General features: G+C 40.8%; 1 long non-coding RNA gene across 1 annotated transcript; it reads left to right on the forward strand.

Moving 5' to 3' along the window:
- Positions 1-31: 31 nt before the first annotated feature.
- On the forward strand, positions 32-5250 carry LOC143653230 (uncharacterized). Its single transcript, XR_013161181.1, has 3 exons — positions 32-407; positions 3414-3597; positions 3821-5250. It is a non-coding gene; the product is annotated as an uncharacterized LOC143653230 (long non-coding RNA).
- The last annotated feature ends 9249 nt before the right edge of the window (positions 5251-14499 follow it).

Here is a 14499-nt window from a genome sequence, read left to right on the forward strand (position 1 = left end):
CGCGCACCCGCCGCGGGCTCGGGGTCCGAGACAAAGGTCGCCGCGCGGCGGCGCGTCGTCCCTACTGCTGCTTTTTCTCGCCGTTCTCCAAAGACCTGGCTGAAGAGGCGGTGGCGGCCCGAGTTGCTGGCCCAGGGATGTCCCGGCCTTTAGGAGACCGGAGAGGAGGGCGACGCGGCCAGTTCTGGAAGGACTTCGACAGGGCCCTGAGGGCTTTAGAAATGTCCCCAAAATATTTCGCCAGACAGCCTTAAAACGCAGGTGCCCACTCCACTTAGATAGCTAATAGGCAGGTCAAACTGAACCTGCCAGACGGAACCCCTAGTCCAACGCACCAAAGCAAAACAAAAACCTGCTCCACCAAAATCTTCTCGGTCTCAGTCAATGGCAACTCCATTTTTACAGAGGTTCGTGCCAAAAATCTGAGAGGCCTCCCGACTCTCTTTATATCCCCCGCATGCGGTCAGCTGGAAAGTCTTGGCCCTGTTTTCAAAATAGATCCGTCATGCAACCACTTCTCACCACCTCCAACTGTCACCCCTCCGGTCTGTGTCACTTACCGCTTCCTGGCCTCCCTGCTGCCACCCTATACCTGCCCATATAGGCTTGCCTAACCCGGCAGCCAGAGGGATCCCGTGAAGTCTTAGATCACGTTACTTCTCTGCTCAGCACTTCTTCCATGGTTCCTCATTTCCTGCTGCTTTCACCTTGCTCATGTTGCTCCAGCTAAACTGACCTCCTTGCTAGTCCTTGGAAAAGCTGGACACCCTTATGCCCTGGGCCTTTGGACTTGCTCTTTCCTCTGTCTGGAAAGTTCTTCCCCCAAATGTGGGGGCTCATTTCCTCACCTGGCCTTCGCCTTGCCTTTAAGTCTTTGCTCACATAGCACCTCAATGAGGCCTTCCTTGACAACCATATTTAAAACTGTTAAAATATTTGCATATATTCCTAATCCCCTTTACCCTGCTCCTTTTTAGCCCATAGCGTTTATCCTCTTTTAACATGCTAAAAATTTGTTTTTTGTATTGTGTCCCACATGACCATCAGTGCAGGGATTGTGCCTATTTTGTTTAATGATGAACAATGAATAATGAGGTAGTACATTCTCAATACATATTTTCTACATTAATGAATGTCCCCAGAATGTGCGCTCCTTAAGGGCAGGGATGGTGGCTCTCCAGTTCATCATTAAGTACGTAAAACTGCACCTGGCACAGAATCAGCACTTAAGAAATATTTGCTGAATTAAAGTAGCCACATTTTTAAAAATGTGAATCCATACCTAAATCAAATAGGTTCTGCTGCCTACAAGAATTCAGAGTTCTAAGCATTATTCAATTCAGAAAAGCTAAATTAGACAAGCTAAATTAGACCCTATAGCACATTTTGACAAGCCAAATTAAACCCTGTAAGAAAAGTGTGAAAGAACTAAAAAATATGGCTCCTTGAAAAGCAGCAGGACTCTGTTCCTTGTTCCCCAAATTTATGGGGCCAAAAAGAAGAAGAGGATTAGTGGAATGACTGGTTCTAGCCCTAATCTGAGAGATGGTGGTGTTAAATAAAAATAAAACGACCACCTGCATTGGGAGTTGCCCGGAGTGGCCCCTTTCCAAGACATGACAGGGGCTTTTTCAAAGATAAAAACTGACCAAGGACAGGAATTTCTTCCAGAGCAGAGCAGTCCCAACAAAGTTACAATTTTTGCAACGTTTAATGCTTAGCTCATCTTGGTCTGGTAGAGATAGCCCATTAAAAAGGGATAAGTATGCTATACTAACCAAATATCTCTCCTCCCCCATTTAGAAAACCCCTCTCTTGTAAATTGGAAATAGCTCAATGAAGCTGTGAACTGCTAATTTTTGTGTTGCTAGAAAGTTTTTCTTTTAACAGTAGAAAAGAGCAAGTTGTGAGAGAGTAAAGGAGAGACCAAAGAGATATATAGGTGGGACCTAAAGGGGACAGATATTTTGTTATCACGCTAAGAGAAGAGGCGTTGGCTCAGAATTTACAGCATCTGGGCTTTAGGGGAGAAAGAGAAATTTTTTGTGTTCCCGGAACCTTATTTGAATTCCTATCTGTAGGATAACCACAAGCTTCCCTCTCCCCCGCTTGAGAAGTTGAACTGAATTATCTCTAGAGAGTGAGAATACTGCTGAGGTCAAGTTTCTCTCTTGGCTCTGGCGGTCCTCATATCTATTAAGAGGTAGAGCCCTGATATCTATTAAGGGGTGTAGCAGTGATACTTACTAATATTTACTGTGCACTCTGTGCCTGGCCCACAACAAACCAATGACCAAAGTCCTCATTTTACTGATGGAGGAGGCCTACAGAGATTGATCACTTACCCAGGATTCCACGAGCTAGTAAGTGGTGACACTGCCACATACGTTCAGGCAGTGGGATGGATTCCTGTCTCCAACAAAATCACTAAGTTATATCATAAGGGACCCTAGAGGTCACTCATCCAACTTCTAGTGCATGCAGTGGAAAAGAGGAAAAACCCAGTTTCATCATTCAAATTCAAACTGGGTGGGCCTTAGATGTAGCCAGGCATGTGAAGAAGGTGGAAACAAGCTCTAAATGTACAACTGAACCTGTTATTTTGGCCATCCAACATCCATTCAGCTCCTTCTTGTGACCATTTCCCTCTGTGGATCCACCACTCTTTTCCACTCTGCTTTCCTCATTCCCCCATCCTTGGTCTATATTATGCTGGTGAGACACTCAGATTCCGGGCATGTATCATATGACCCAGGCATAAACCACAACGATAGGCTAAGAGAGATTGTTAGGGGACTAATGCAAGGCAAAGAGATTTTTGCTTTGAGTGCTGGAGCAGAACCTTGTCCTCCTCTGCCAGGCCAGAACCTGGATACAAACACTCTGGAACTGCTGCCTGTGCATGCAACATCAGAATGGCACTGAAGCAGCAGAAAAAAGAACAGAGGGAGGAAAAAAGCAGAAACATCATAACATTATTTGAGCCCTAAATCCAGCCACACCTTAAGCCAGATCTCCCACTAGACTTTTCAGAGGTCAGCCAAAATTTCCCTTTTGTTTTTCAGTCAGTTTGACATGGGTTTGCCTTTGTTTGCAAACAAAAGATTCCTCGTTGAACTAGTTATGTTCCATCTGTACAAGTGAATTTTATACATGAAGATATAAGTTTATTAATATAGACAACCATGAAATAATAAATGGAAATATTAGATTACAAAACAACATATTTAATTTTTATAGATACATATATATCTATAAACATAGAGATACAGATTTATATATATATACTTTTTAGAATAAAAAGAAAATGATGCACAAACTGTTAACAATGGTTATCTCTAGATGGCAGAATTTGGGGTGATTTTAATTTTGCTCTGCCTCTTCATTTCTTTTGCAAATGTTTTTATTAAAAGGAAACTTAGAAGATGGTGGAGTGAGATGTTTCTGGGCCCCATCCCTCCACAGAAACTTTCAACAACCAACAAGAATTGGCAGAAACATCTTTCTCAAAGCTTAAAAAAAAAAAAAAAGCCAGCTAAAGGACTTCTGTAACAGAATGAGCACTGACTGAGTCAAGGAAAAGGCTGCTTTAAAGTGGTAGGACCTTCTGGCACCCTGGCTGGTCCCTTCCCTACCCCTTTTGGGCACAGAGCTCCCAGGGTGGGTCCCTGGTCCTGGTTCCAGAGGGAAGAGAGTAATCCTTGTGCATTCTATGGGAGCATGTATGTCTGGTCCGATTTGTCTGGTGGCGGGCCTGAGAGATCACTATCCTAGAACTTGCCCTGCCTATAAAAAGGTAGCTCATAGAGTTCTCCTACAGGACATTGTGGGAGAAGAGTCAGGTCTTGCTGTCTGAGGCAAGGGACTGCTAGCTGTGGGACACACAGAGTAATGCTCCTGAACCTGAGGAAACTGTTTCCTGAGAAAGAGGTAACATTCCTATCTGCATAAACAGGGGAAGTCCTAGTACCAAGACAAGTCTAGTGCACAGAAAAGAACCAGGGAGGCCCCTATGCTTTGACTTGGAGCTGTTCTCTGAAGTCATTATATGGATAAGTTCTGAAGGATAGGGCTCACAGGTCAGACTGCAAGGGCTGGGAGAGGTGTTTTCTATTTTTCCTTTCTTTTGTTTCTTTGTTAGCTCCTGGCATTCAAGGAAATCCCTGTCATAATAGCAGCTGGATGCAAGTTTAGGGAATAAATGCCTCGGAATTAAAATATCAAAAAGCCGTAGTTTCAACCAAATATTATAAAACATACAATGAAATATGATGCAAAGGCATAGGCAGGGAAAAAGATAAAAGCATCAGAAACCATCAAGGATGAGGCTCAGATCCAGGCTATCCTTGACAAAGTCATTGAGAGAAATGGTCCTAAATAAGCCCAAAGAGCTAAGAAAATATGTTCAAAGACCTAGTGATAGATGAGCATAATAACAATATCAATAGAGAGATGGAAATTTATGAAGAAAGAGCAAACAGCTGAAGAATACAGTTCCAGAAATTTAAAATTCCCTAGAGGGATTCAACAGCAAAATGGATCTGGCAGAAGAGAGAGAATCAGTGAACTTGAAGATAATACAATTGAAATCATCAAGTCTGAGGAGCAGAAAGAAGAAAGAATGAAGAAAAGTGAACAGAGTCAGAGGAACCTGTGGGACACCATCAAGCGAACCAATATACACACTCTGGGAGGCCCAGAGGAGAAGAAAAAGAGAGAGAACAATCAAAGAAACAATGACTGAAAGCTTCCCAAATTTAACAAAAGACATGAATGTACACATCCAAGACACCCAGTGAACTCCAAACAGGATAAATCCAAATAGCCCCACACCGAGCCATGTCATATTCAAACTGTGGATGCCAAAGATAGGGAAAGAATTCTGAAAGCCACAAGAGAGAAGCAATGAGTTATGTGCAAGGAATCTTAATACAATTAAGTGCTGATTTCTCACTGGAATTCATGAGGGTAAGAAGGCAGTAGAAAGACATATTTAAAGTGCTGAAAGTAAAAAATTGCCACCCAAGAATTCTATATCCTACAAAACTGTTTTTCAAAAATGTAGGAGAAATTAAAACATTAGCAGATAAACATAAGTTAAGGGAGTCTGTCACTACTAGACTTGCCCTGCAAGAAATACTAAAGGAAAGTCTACAGGTTGAAAAGAAAGGACACTAGACAATTGACTGAAGCCATATGAAGAAAAAAAGATCTCCAGTAAAGACAATTAATTCTATGAATAAATATAAATACCAGTACTACTATGTTTTTTGTTTGTAACTCCACTTTTTACTTCCTACAGATCTGAAAGGAAAATGCATACAATGTAATGATAAATCAATGGTTTCGGACTCGTAATGTATAAATATGTCATTTGTGACAAGAACTACATAAAGGTCAGGGGATGAAGGAGTATAGGAACATAGTTCATGTATGCTATTGAAGTTAAGTTAGTATCAAAGCAATTGAGATTGTTATAGATTTAGGATATTAAATTTAAGTCCCAAGGTAACCACAAAGAAAATCTCTGAGACTATGTAACCTCACAGAGACAGAAAGTAGAGGGCAAGTTACAAGGGGTGGAAACAGGGACAATAAGGAATTAATGCAAAATAAGCAAAGGGTTCTGTTTAGGATGAAAGGGAAGTTTTAATAACGGATGGTGGTGCCGGTTCTGCAACATTGTAAATGTGATTAATCCCACTGAATGTGCTTGGGAAGGGCTGGGGTGAGAAGAGTTATGTTGTATATATGTTTCCACAATTGAAACAAAGAAAGGAAGGGAAGGAGGGAGGGAGGGAAGGAGGGAGGAAGAAAGGGGAGGGAAGGAATTATGGAAGGAAGGAAGAGAGAAAAGCAATAATAACAATTAGATGCATTATATGAAAAGTGGATGAAACCTAAGGATGGAAAAGAAAAGGCTCAAAGAGATATTATTGGGACATTAGAAAAGATTAGACTGCAGAATGTAAGCTTGATATCAATAATAAATTTCTTGAAACTTGATAACTGCACTTACATTGCATAAGTGAATATCCTTCTTCATAGGAACTGTGCATTGAAGTATTATGTGTTCCAGGAATATGATGTGTGCAACCTGCTCTCAGATGTTCAAAACATGGATAAATGGATGGATGGGTGGGTGGATGGGTGGACAGATGAATGGATGGACGGATGGACGGATGGACAGACAGACAGACAAACAGATAGATAGATAGAATTATCTGGCGAATTGGCGGATGTAAGTATCTGGGGTGAAGAGTGGGATATGTTGGAGTTCTCTGTATGAGGTTTGTATTATTTTTGCAAATGTCCTGTGAATTTGAATGTATTTCAAAATAAAAAGTTAAAAAAAAAAAGTAAAGGAAACTCAAAGTACTAATCATCTCCCTCACCCTTTCTCCTTTGAAGGCACAGTGAAAAAATCTGTTCCATCCTCCAAATCTGAGCACTACAAACAATATTAGCCCTCTAGTATTCAACCTCAGAACTGATTGCTGGCCTGACCATTTTTGGAGCAGGGAGCAACAACGCCTTTGATAAATCTTCAGATGAAAGAATTTAAAAAAATATTGATTCTTATAAGCGATCAGAGTTACAACTGCAGAAGGGAATTTTAGCCTTGTCAAACATTTCAATCTGTTCTAATAACATTGGTAGTTATAAGAGCAGCGATTAGTAAGGATGACCTAAATTGTTATAATATGGCCAAGTTCTTTTCTTATTTTTATAAAGTTAACTATAAGATTAGTTTGTGGTTACACCCTAAAAAGGAATGGGAGAAGATATGCCAACTTTCAGGACTGTAGGATCTGCCAAAGTAATGTACTGTAAATTAAGGGTAGGAGAATGCATTTGGCTCAGTTCTGAATCCACTCACCCTTTGTGTTCACTAAAAGCTGAACTCAGACCTTTTGATATCTGAGTTCCATTTACTCTTGGCAAAGTTCAATTCTCTGTTTCACATTTAAAAAAAAAAAAAAAAAAACTTGAAGAGGCCCAGAGGGTTTCTTGGACATCAAGTGATTCTCGCACTAACAACATATTGATGAGCTAAGCGTAAATGAATGAGAAACATACAAAGTGTTCTCTGAAACATGTAGACCCTCCCATGTTATAGGAAAAAGGCTCAAGGAAGTTCCCTGGTTGTCATTTCCTTTAAGGACTATCCCTTTTTACTATAATTTATCCCCTTCTCAAAATGTGGAAAAGGGAATGGACTGTATCCAGCGGTTCATGATGTTGACTTCTCATAGTCCCTTCCTAGCTGTGCCTTGAATACTGGACTTTGAGCAGAGGAATCACAGCCTAGAGGTCAAAGTCAAGAGACAAGTTCTGGCCCAGGCTCTGCTACTAAATAGGTGTCACTGTGCATCCTCTTCTCTGGTTTCCTAAGAGGTCTTATGCAGAAGACTTGAAGTTGGAAGCCTGGCAGTGTGGCCCTCACTGTATTTTTTTGTTGTTGTTGTTAACAGCTTTATTGGGAAACAATTCCCATACAGTACAATTAATCCATTTAGAATGTAAAATTCAGTGGTTTTTTAGTATATTCGCAAAGTCGTACAACCATCACCACAACCAATTTTAGAATATTTTCATCATCCCAAAGTCACCCCTTTAGCAGTCACTGCACCTATCTCCCTAGCACCCCCAGCTCTAGGCAAGCACCAATCTACTTTATGTCTCTATAAATTTGCCTGTTCTGGACATTTCCATATAAATGGAACCATATAATAAGTAGTCTTTTATGACTTGTCTCTTTCACTAACATAATGTTTCCATGGTTCATCCAAGTTGTAGCATGTATCAGTACTTGATTCTTTTTTATTGCCAATTAATATTCTACTGCATGGAATATCCATTCATCAGTTGATGGATATTTGGGGTGCTTCCACTTTGGGTCTGTTATAAATAATGCTACTATGAGCATTCATGTACAAGTCTTTGTGTGGCCACAATGTTTTCATTTTTCTTAAGTATTTAATACATAGGAGTGGAATTACTGAGTCATATGGTGACCCTTATATTTTACCTGTTTTCCAAAGTGGCTATACCATTGTACATTGCCACCAGCAGTGTTTGAGGATTCTGATTTCTCCACATCCTCACCAACACTTATCATCTGTACTTTTTATTATAGCCACTTCGTGGATGTGAAGTGGTATCTCACTGTGGTTTTGATTTGCATTTTCCTGATTGCTAATCATGTTGACCATCTTTTCCTGTGCTTTCTGGTCATTTGTATATATTTTGGGAAAAATATCTATTTAGATAATTTTCCCATTTTTAAATTGGGTTATTAAATTTACTGTTGAGTTGTAAGAGTTCTTGATATATTTGGATCCTAGACCCTTACCAGATATATGATTGGCAAATATTATACTCATTCTGTGGGTTGTATTATTTTTATTCTAATTAGATGCCAATATTTGAAAAGGAAGACTTCACAATTTAAAAATCCATATCTTCAGCTCCTCTTAAAAAATCAGAAGGTTTTTTTTTGGTAATACTGGTCCTTTCTTTTCAGCAGCAACATGCAGGAGGAACATAGCAAGAGTTGCCCCTTTTGCTGGGACAAGGAACCCTTCATCTGACCACTTAGACTCTTATATTTTATGGGCCAAGTTCCAGTAGACAGCTGACTTTGTGAATCCTTCTCCTAAGGAATCTGTAAAGCATGGCCTGGATTTCAACTGCACTGAGATTACCTTTGCAACTGAGTTAAAGTAACTACTCCTTGCCAGAATTTTTTCACTTTTGGCACTTAAAAGTATAATCCCCCCCAGGCTTAGCACCAAGCTAGCAAGTCGTCCATTCTTTCTGTTTTGTAGTTTGAATTTTGCAAGGCATTGGGGCAGCTCATGAGGCTTGGCAGGGCCCCCAGAATTTTGGCAGCCCTGTCGGTATTGATGTCATGAGTGTCCCTTGCCATAATGCATCCTCATTACTAACTCAAACCAGCCAAACTCAAACAAATGGAGTCAGAAAACAGAGTAACAGGCTGCCTGAGCTACAAAACACTACATAAAAATACTCAGAAAAACAACTTAGTACTTAGGACCACAGCCCAGAATGAAAATCTCTATTTCTTATTGTTTACCATCCCTTTCCCTGAACACAATTTGCCTGCTAAAAAACAGCCCCCTCTCAGAATAAAGTGAGTATCATTAAAAAGATATATTAGTATCTTAACCTAATCATGTAACATTCTTTTCCTGTTTTCCTTTAACCTTTGTTTGACTTTGTGTTCACCCATCCTGTCATTTAACTATTCTTCTTATCTTTACTATTCTTTTTTTAAAAACAGCCCAGAGATATAATTCAATATTCATTTGAAATTCACCCATGTAAAGTGTACAATTCAGTGCTTACAGAGTTGTGCAACTATCACAGCAATCGATTTTAGAATACTTTTATCACCCCGAAAATATACCCCTCATACAGAAGCCATCACTCCCCAAGTACCCCAATGTCAGCCTTAGACAAGCACTAATGTACCTTCTATCTCTACACAGTTGCCTATTCTGGACATTTCATATAAAATGAATTATACAATTTGTGACTGGCTTCTTTCGCTTAGCATAACGTGGCACATATCAGTACTTGATTCCTTTTCATTGCCAAGCTACTCTATGTATGATATACCACATTGTATTTATCCATTAATCAGTTGATGGACATTTGGGTTGTTTCCACTTTTTTGGCTATTATGAATACTGCTGCTATGAACATTCATGTACAAGGGTGTGGATATATGTTTTGTTTCTCTTAGCTGAATACCTCAGAGTTGATTTGCTAGATCGTGTGGTAACTCTGTGTTTAATATTTTGAGGAGCTGCTAAACTGTTTTCTAAAGTGGCTAAACCATTTTACATTCCCACCAGCAATGAAGGAAGATTCTGATTTTCCACATCCCTGCCTACCCTTATTCTTTATCACTGTATTTCTTCTCCTTCTTCCATCAACGTTTCTTAGATTTCAAATGAAATTCCTAATGGCTTTTGCCATTGGGGAAGTAGAGTGACATTTAATTTTAGAGGGAACTCTTACTTAGCCTCTCTTTTTAGGGAAGCCATTAGAAAAATTACACTTCAAAGTCTCCTTTAGCTAAAATATATTGAGTAGATGGAAATATTAGCAGTCAATGAGAGGGAGGGGTAAGAGGTATGGTATGTATGAGGTTTTTTTGTTTTTTCTTTTTATTTCTTTTTCTGAATTGATGCAAATGTTCTAAGAAATGATCATGGTGGTGAATATACAACTATGTGATGATATTGTGAGTTACTGATTTTATACCGAGAATGTAATGATCATATGGTAAGAATGTTCGTGTTTGTATGTTGTTATGTTTAAAAAAATTTTAAGGGCCCTCCACGGTGGCCCAGCAGGCAGCGTTTCTGCCTGCCATGCAGAGACCCAGGTTCATTTCCTGGTGCATGCCCATGCAAAAAAAAAAATTTCACAGAAAAAAAGCCTCCTACACCCTTGTAAATAAGATTTGTTTCACAGTTTGGCTTAAACCTGAGTCTCTACGGATCTAGTCTAGATATTTTAGATACAAACAAATAATGTGATTCAAGTATTTAAATTAAAGCTATAATTTGTGGAATTTTGGAACTGGAAGGATTCCTAACTATTCTCTCACCAATCCCTTCATTTTATAGATGAGATGCAGACCAAGAGATTTGTGTGCACAGGGCACACAGCTGGTTTATTGCAGAACAAGACTGGAAGCCTGGTCTTCTGATTTCCCTCTATTGTCCTTGTTGGTTCACCCCAAGTCTCTCAGCCAGCTGTGCTTAGTGAACATGGAGGCAGTTGTAATTTCAAGAGTAAAAGGTTGCATCTATACACACACCAAGCAAACTGCAGAAGTAGATGATACCTTGGTAATTGCCAGCATAAAACTCATTTTCAAGGGAAAAACCTGGAGCAAAGTTTGCAAATTGCATACTCTTGAGCTGATTCTAACCCATAGATGTGTTTAGCTTAACTTACAGGTATTTAAAAAATTTTTTAAATAAATTTTTTATATATATGTGTGTGTGTGCGTTTATATATATTAGCATTGGGCCCATGGTTCCTGCTTCAATTCTGTAACAAACAGGCTGGAGTTGAGAAGTACTGCCCAGAATCCACACAGGGGGCTTCACTCATCATACTGCTGCCTAGATGTTGAAAGCATTTGAATTTGGGCCTCTTAATTCAGATTATTGAGATTTGCATGAGGTGTTTGTATATTTGTCCTCACTCTGCATGGCCCAGGTTAAAAGAGAGAAACTGGGAGAGACAAACAGCAAACAGACATGATGAGGCAACTGAGATCTTTGCAGGCTTGGAGGGTTTATCAGGAAGGCGGATGATCAAAGTAGGAACACCAGAGTTCCCTGAGAAGGGGAGTGAGAAGGAAGCCGTGGGGTCTCTGTGGGCCTCCCTTTGGCCTAAATTCTCCAAACAAGCAGCAGATGCAGAAAGACCTCTGCAGATTTCGAAGAGAAGTAAAAAGGGCATGCTGCCTTAGAGCACAATTTCCCACAATGAGAAAGTCTGGGAGCAATGTGCCGCCTTGGGAGTTCGGGGCCTTCACTTCCCGGGTGCAAGGAGCTGGGCCCTACTTGTTTCCAGAAAGTACCATCTAGTGCACTTTGCTCTGCAGCATCTCAGCTCTTCAATTCGATTACTGCTATCCATGGACTCAGGTTGGGTGTGAAAAGCAAGCTGTCCATTTTTAAAGTTTCCATAAGCTTTTAGTCCTTAGAGGGCACAAAACCTCCGTTACCTCCAAGTTTAAATTCCTGCTGTGCCACTTACTAGTTGTGAAATCTTGGGCAACTTGCTGTTCCTCTCTAAGCCTCGTCTGTAGAGTGGTACAAAGAATACCTGCCTCTGAAGGTTAGTTCAAAGACTAAATGAAAGAATACAACAACAGCACGTTGCACTGCGTGTGTAGTGTAGACCACAGTAAACGCTGGCTTTATTATTGTTGCTCAGTTCCCACAGTGCCTTTAAAAAATCTGCTCTCTACACATCTCCATAAAATAATGGACTGTCAAATAATGGAGAAGTCCTTGAAAAACTTCTAGTTCACTAACTTGAAAAAAGCAGCTTCCTCTTCCGTTAGATGAGTTGGTGGCCCTGGTCAGCATGTGGTCCCATCATCTAAGGTTTTGTCAATGCCTATATTGTATAAAGCAAGGCACATCTGTAGATACCAGGGTAGGTGTGCCCATGGGGTAGGGCTCACTGTTATGCTAAAGAGTCACCTTTCCTGGCATTTTTGGCCCACTACTTAATGAGCTTGGAACACATGTGGGAGGGCATGATTTACATCCTTTCCCTGTTTGCCAGAGTCACCCAAGTGTGTGCAGAGTGGGGTGGACAGCTCTGGAGTTGGAGTTCAGCACAGCTGTAAAAACAACCTGTCCCCTTGCCTCCCCCCAGCTCTTTTGCACAAAGAGGCCTATGAGGGGCTTAAGGAAGTGAGAGCAAAGGAAGAGCTGCTCTTAAATGAAAGGAGAGCAAAACAAAAAATTGCTATCGTATGACCTCATCACCAGCTAGGTCTCTCTTCTTTTCTTTGAAGTTAGTTGGGGTTGGAATGGTGTGGGTGTGAAGTGATGAAAAAAAGGTTCTTGATTAAAAATCTTGAAAGACATTTTTTTATTATAAAATAATGATCATCAATTCCCAGGGCAAGTCAACTGCAGACAGCTTTAAAAGTCTAAAAACCTTAAGCTGCTGTGCAGAACAGGCTCTGAATAACCCTCTACCTCATCCATATCCTTCTCTCACAGGGCTCTAACCTTCCCCCCCAGTTCCTCAAAGGAGACAAGTTCCATTGTGCCTCAGGATCTTTGCACATCCCATTCTCTTAGAATGACACTTCCTCACCCCACTCTATTCACCTCTGCCCCAATATACACTTTCACCTGGCTAATTTCTACCATCTTCAGAGTTCAGGCAAAGTGTCCATTCATGAGAAAGCTATCCCTACCCTGCCAACCACATGGTATCATCTATGCCTGGACTCCCTCCTCAACTACAAGTCCCCTGATGGCAAGAGCTGTCTCATTCTTGTCCCCCACTACCTCTCAGGCCTAGCAGAGGCCCAATACATAATAGATGCTCAATTTTATTGAATAAAGCAATGAATGTGTGGATAGCACAAAGAATCCATGCTACTCAGGACTTTTTCCTTCTCCAAGAAACATTGGTATCCAAGGTTAGGTATGCAAAGCTAGAGAAATAACCACTTCTTCACAAAGCTCAGCTGGTGGAGAAGAGCAGTGAACAGAATACATAAGGAAGATTGGTTAATAATATTTATTAAGGGCTCAGTGGCAGAATTCTAGCCTGCCATGCTGGAGACCCAGGTTCGATTCCCAGAGCCTGCACATGCCAAAAATAAATATATAAATAGTATTTATTAAATATCTGCTGAATGCCTGTTCAGTATATTGGTTCTGGCATTGTTTTTTAAGTACCTACTAAGTATCTATTAAGTACCTACTTTTCTGAGCCCCACAGAGGAGTCAAAGAAGACACAGCCCAGCCTCTACCTCACAGCAGAATGCTGAGTGGTTATTAAACTTGGGAATTCATTTATTCCAGCTTCACCCAAAAGTGAACCAACCATGTTTCAGCCAATGTAACCCCTTCCTCTCCACCCACAAGCCCAGGTTCTCAGGGCAGAAATGGAGAAATTGCAAACCCACCTATCCCCCCATCTAAAAAAAAATCACCTACAAACAGATCTTGTATGTGACAAATGTCTAGCTAGGTAATGTCATGTAGTATTAGAAAGAGGGTAAGATAAGAACTTTTGGGTTTGAGAATCTAAAAAGGAGAGGCAGCAGAGCCAAAACACCAGATAACTTCTGAGTTCATTTGTGTACTTAGCTTTTTTTTTTTTTTTAGTACTACTGTGTGTCAGGCACTATTCAGGGTAGTGGTGATAGAGCAGAAAGCAAATAGAAGTCTTGGCTCACGCACAGTTTACATTCTAGTAGGAGAGACAGATATCGAAATAATTATATAGAATGTGAGACGGCGATAAGCACTACACTGATGGGCGCATTTAGGCTTAGAGAGGTGAAACTACTTGCCCATGGGAACGTGGCTGGTGAATGGAAGAGCCAGTGCTTGAACTCAGGCAGTTCTGCCTCCTGGGCTCCTCTCCATTCCCCAGGAATAGCAGGTTCAGAGACCAGATTGCCAAAGCCAAGAAGGCTGGAAGGTCATAGGTCATTTTATCAGCCAGATTATTTCCAGCCCAGTCCACTGCCAGCATTGTTTTCAAATGGAGTGAACAACTACAGTGTGATGCCAAACTGCTCAGCTGAGCTTGGGAACCCAAGGCCCAGTGGGCACTCTCCTCCCAGGGGGGCAGGGTAAATTGTGAAGGGCGATATTCTGGGATTGAGACTCCAAGAGAAGGGGAGATGCGGGTGGAAGGCTTCTTCTGGTTTTCTGTCCCTGCATCTGTTATCATCAGCATGA

This window comes from Tamandua tetradactyla, chromosome 13 (genome assembly GCF_023851605.1).
Source record: "Tamandua tetradactyla isolate mTamTet1 chromosome 13, mTamTet1.pri, whole genome shotgun sequence".
NCBI lineage: Eukaryota > Metazoa > Chordata > Mammalia > Pilosa > Myrmecophagidae > Tamandua > Tamandua tetradactyla.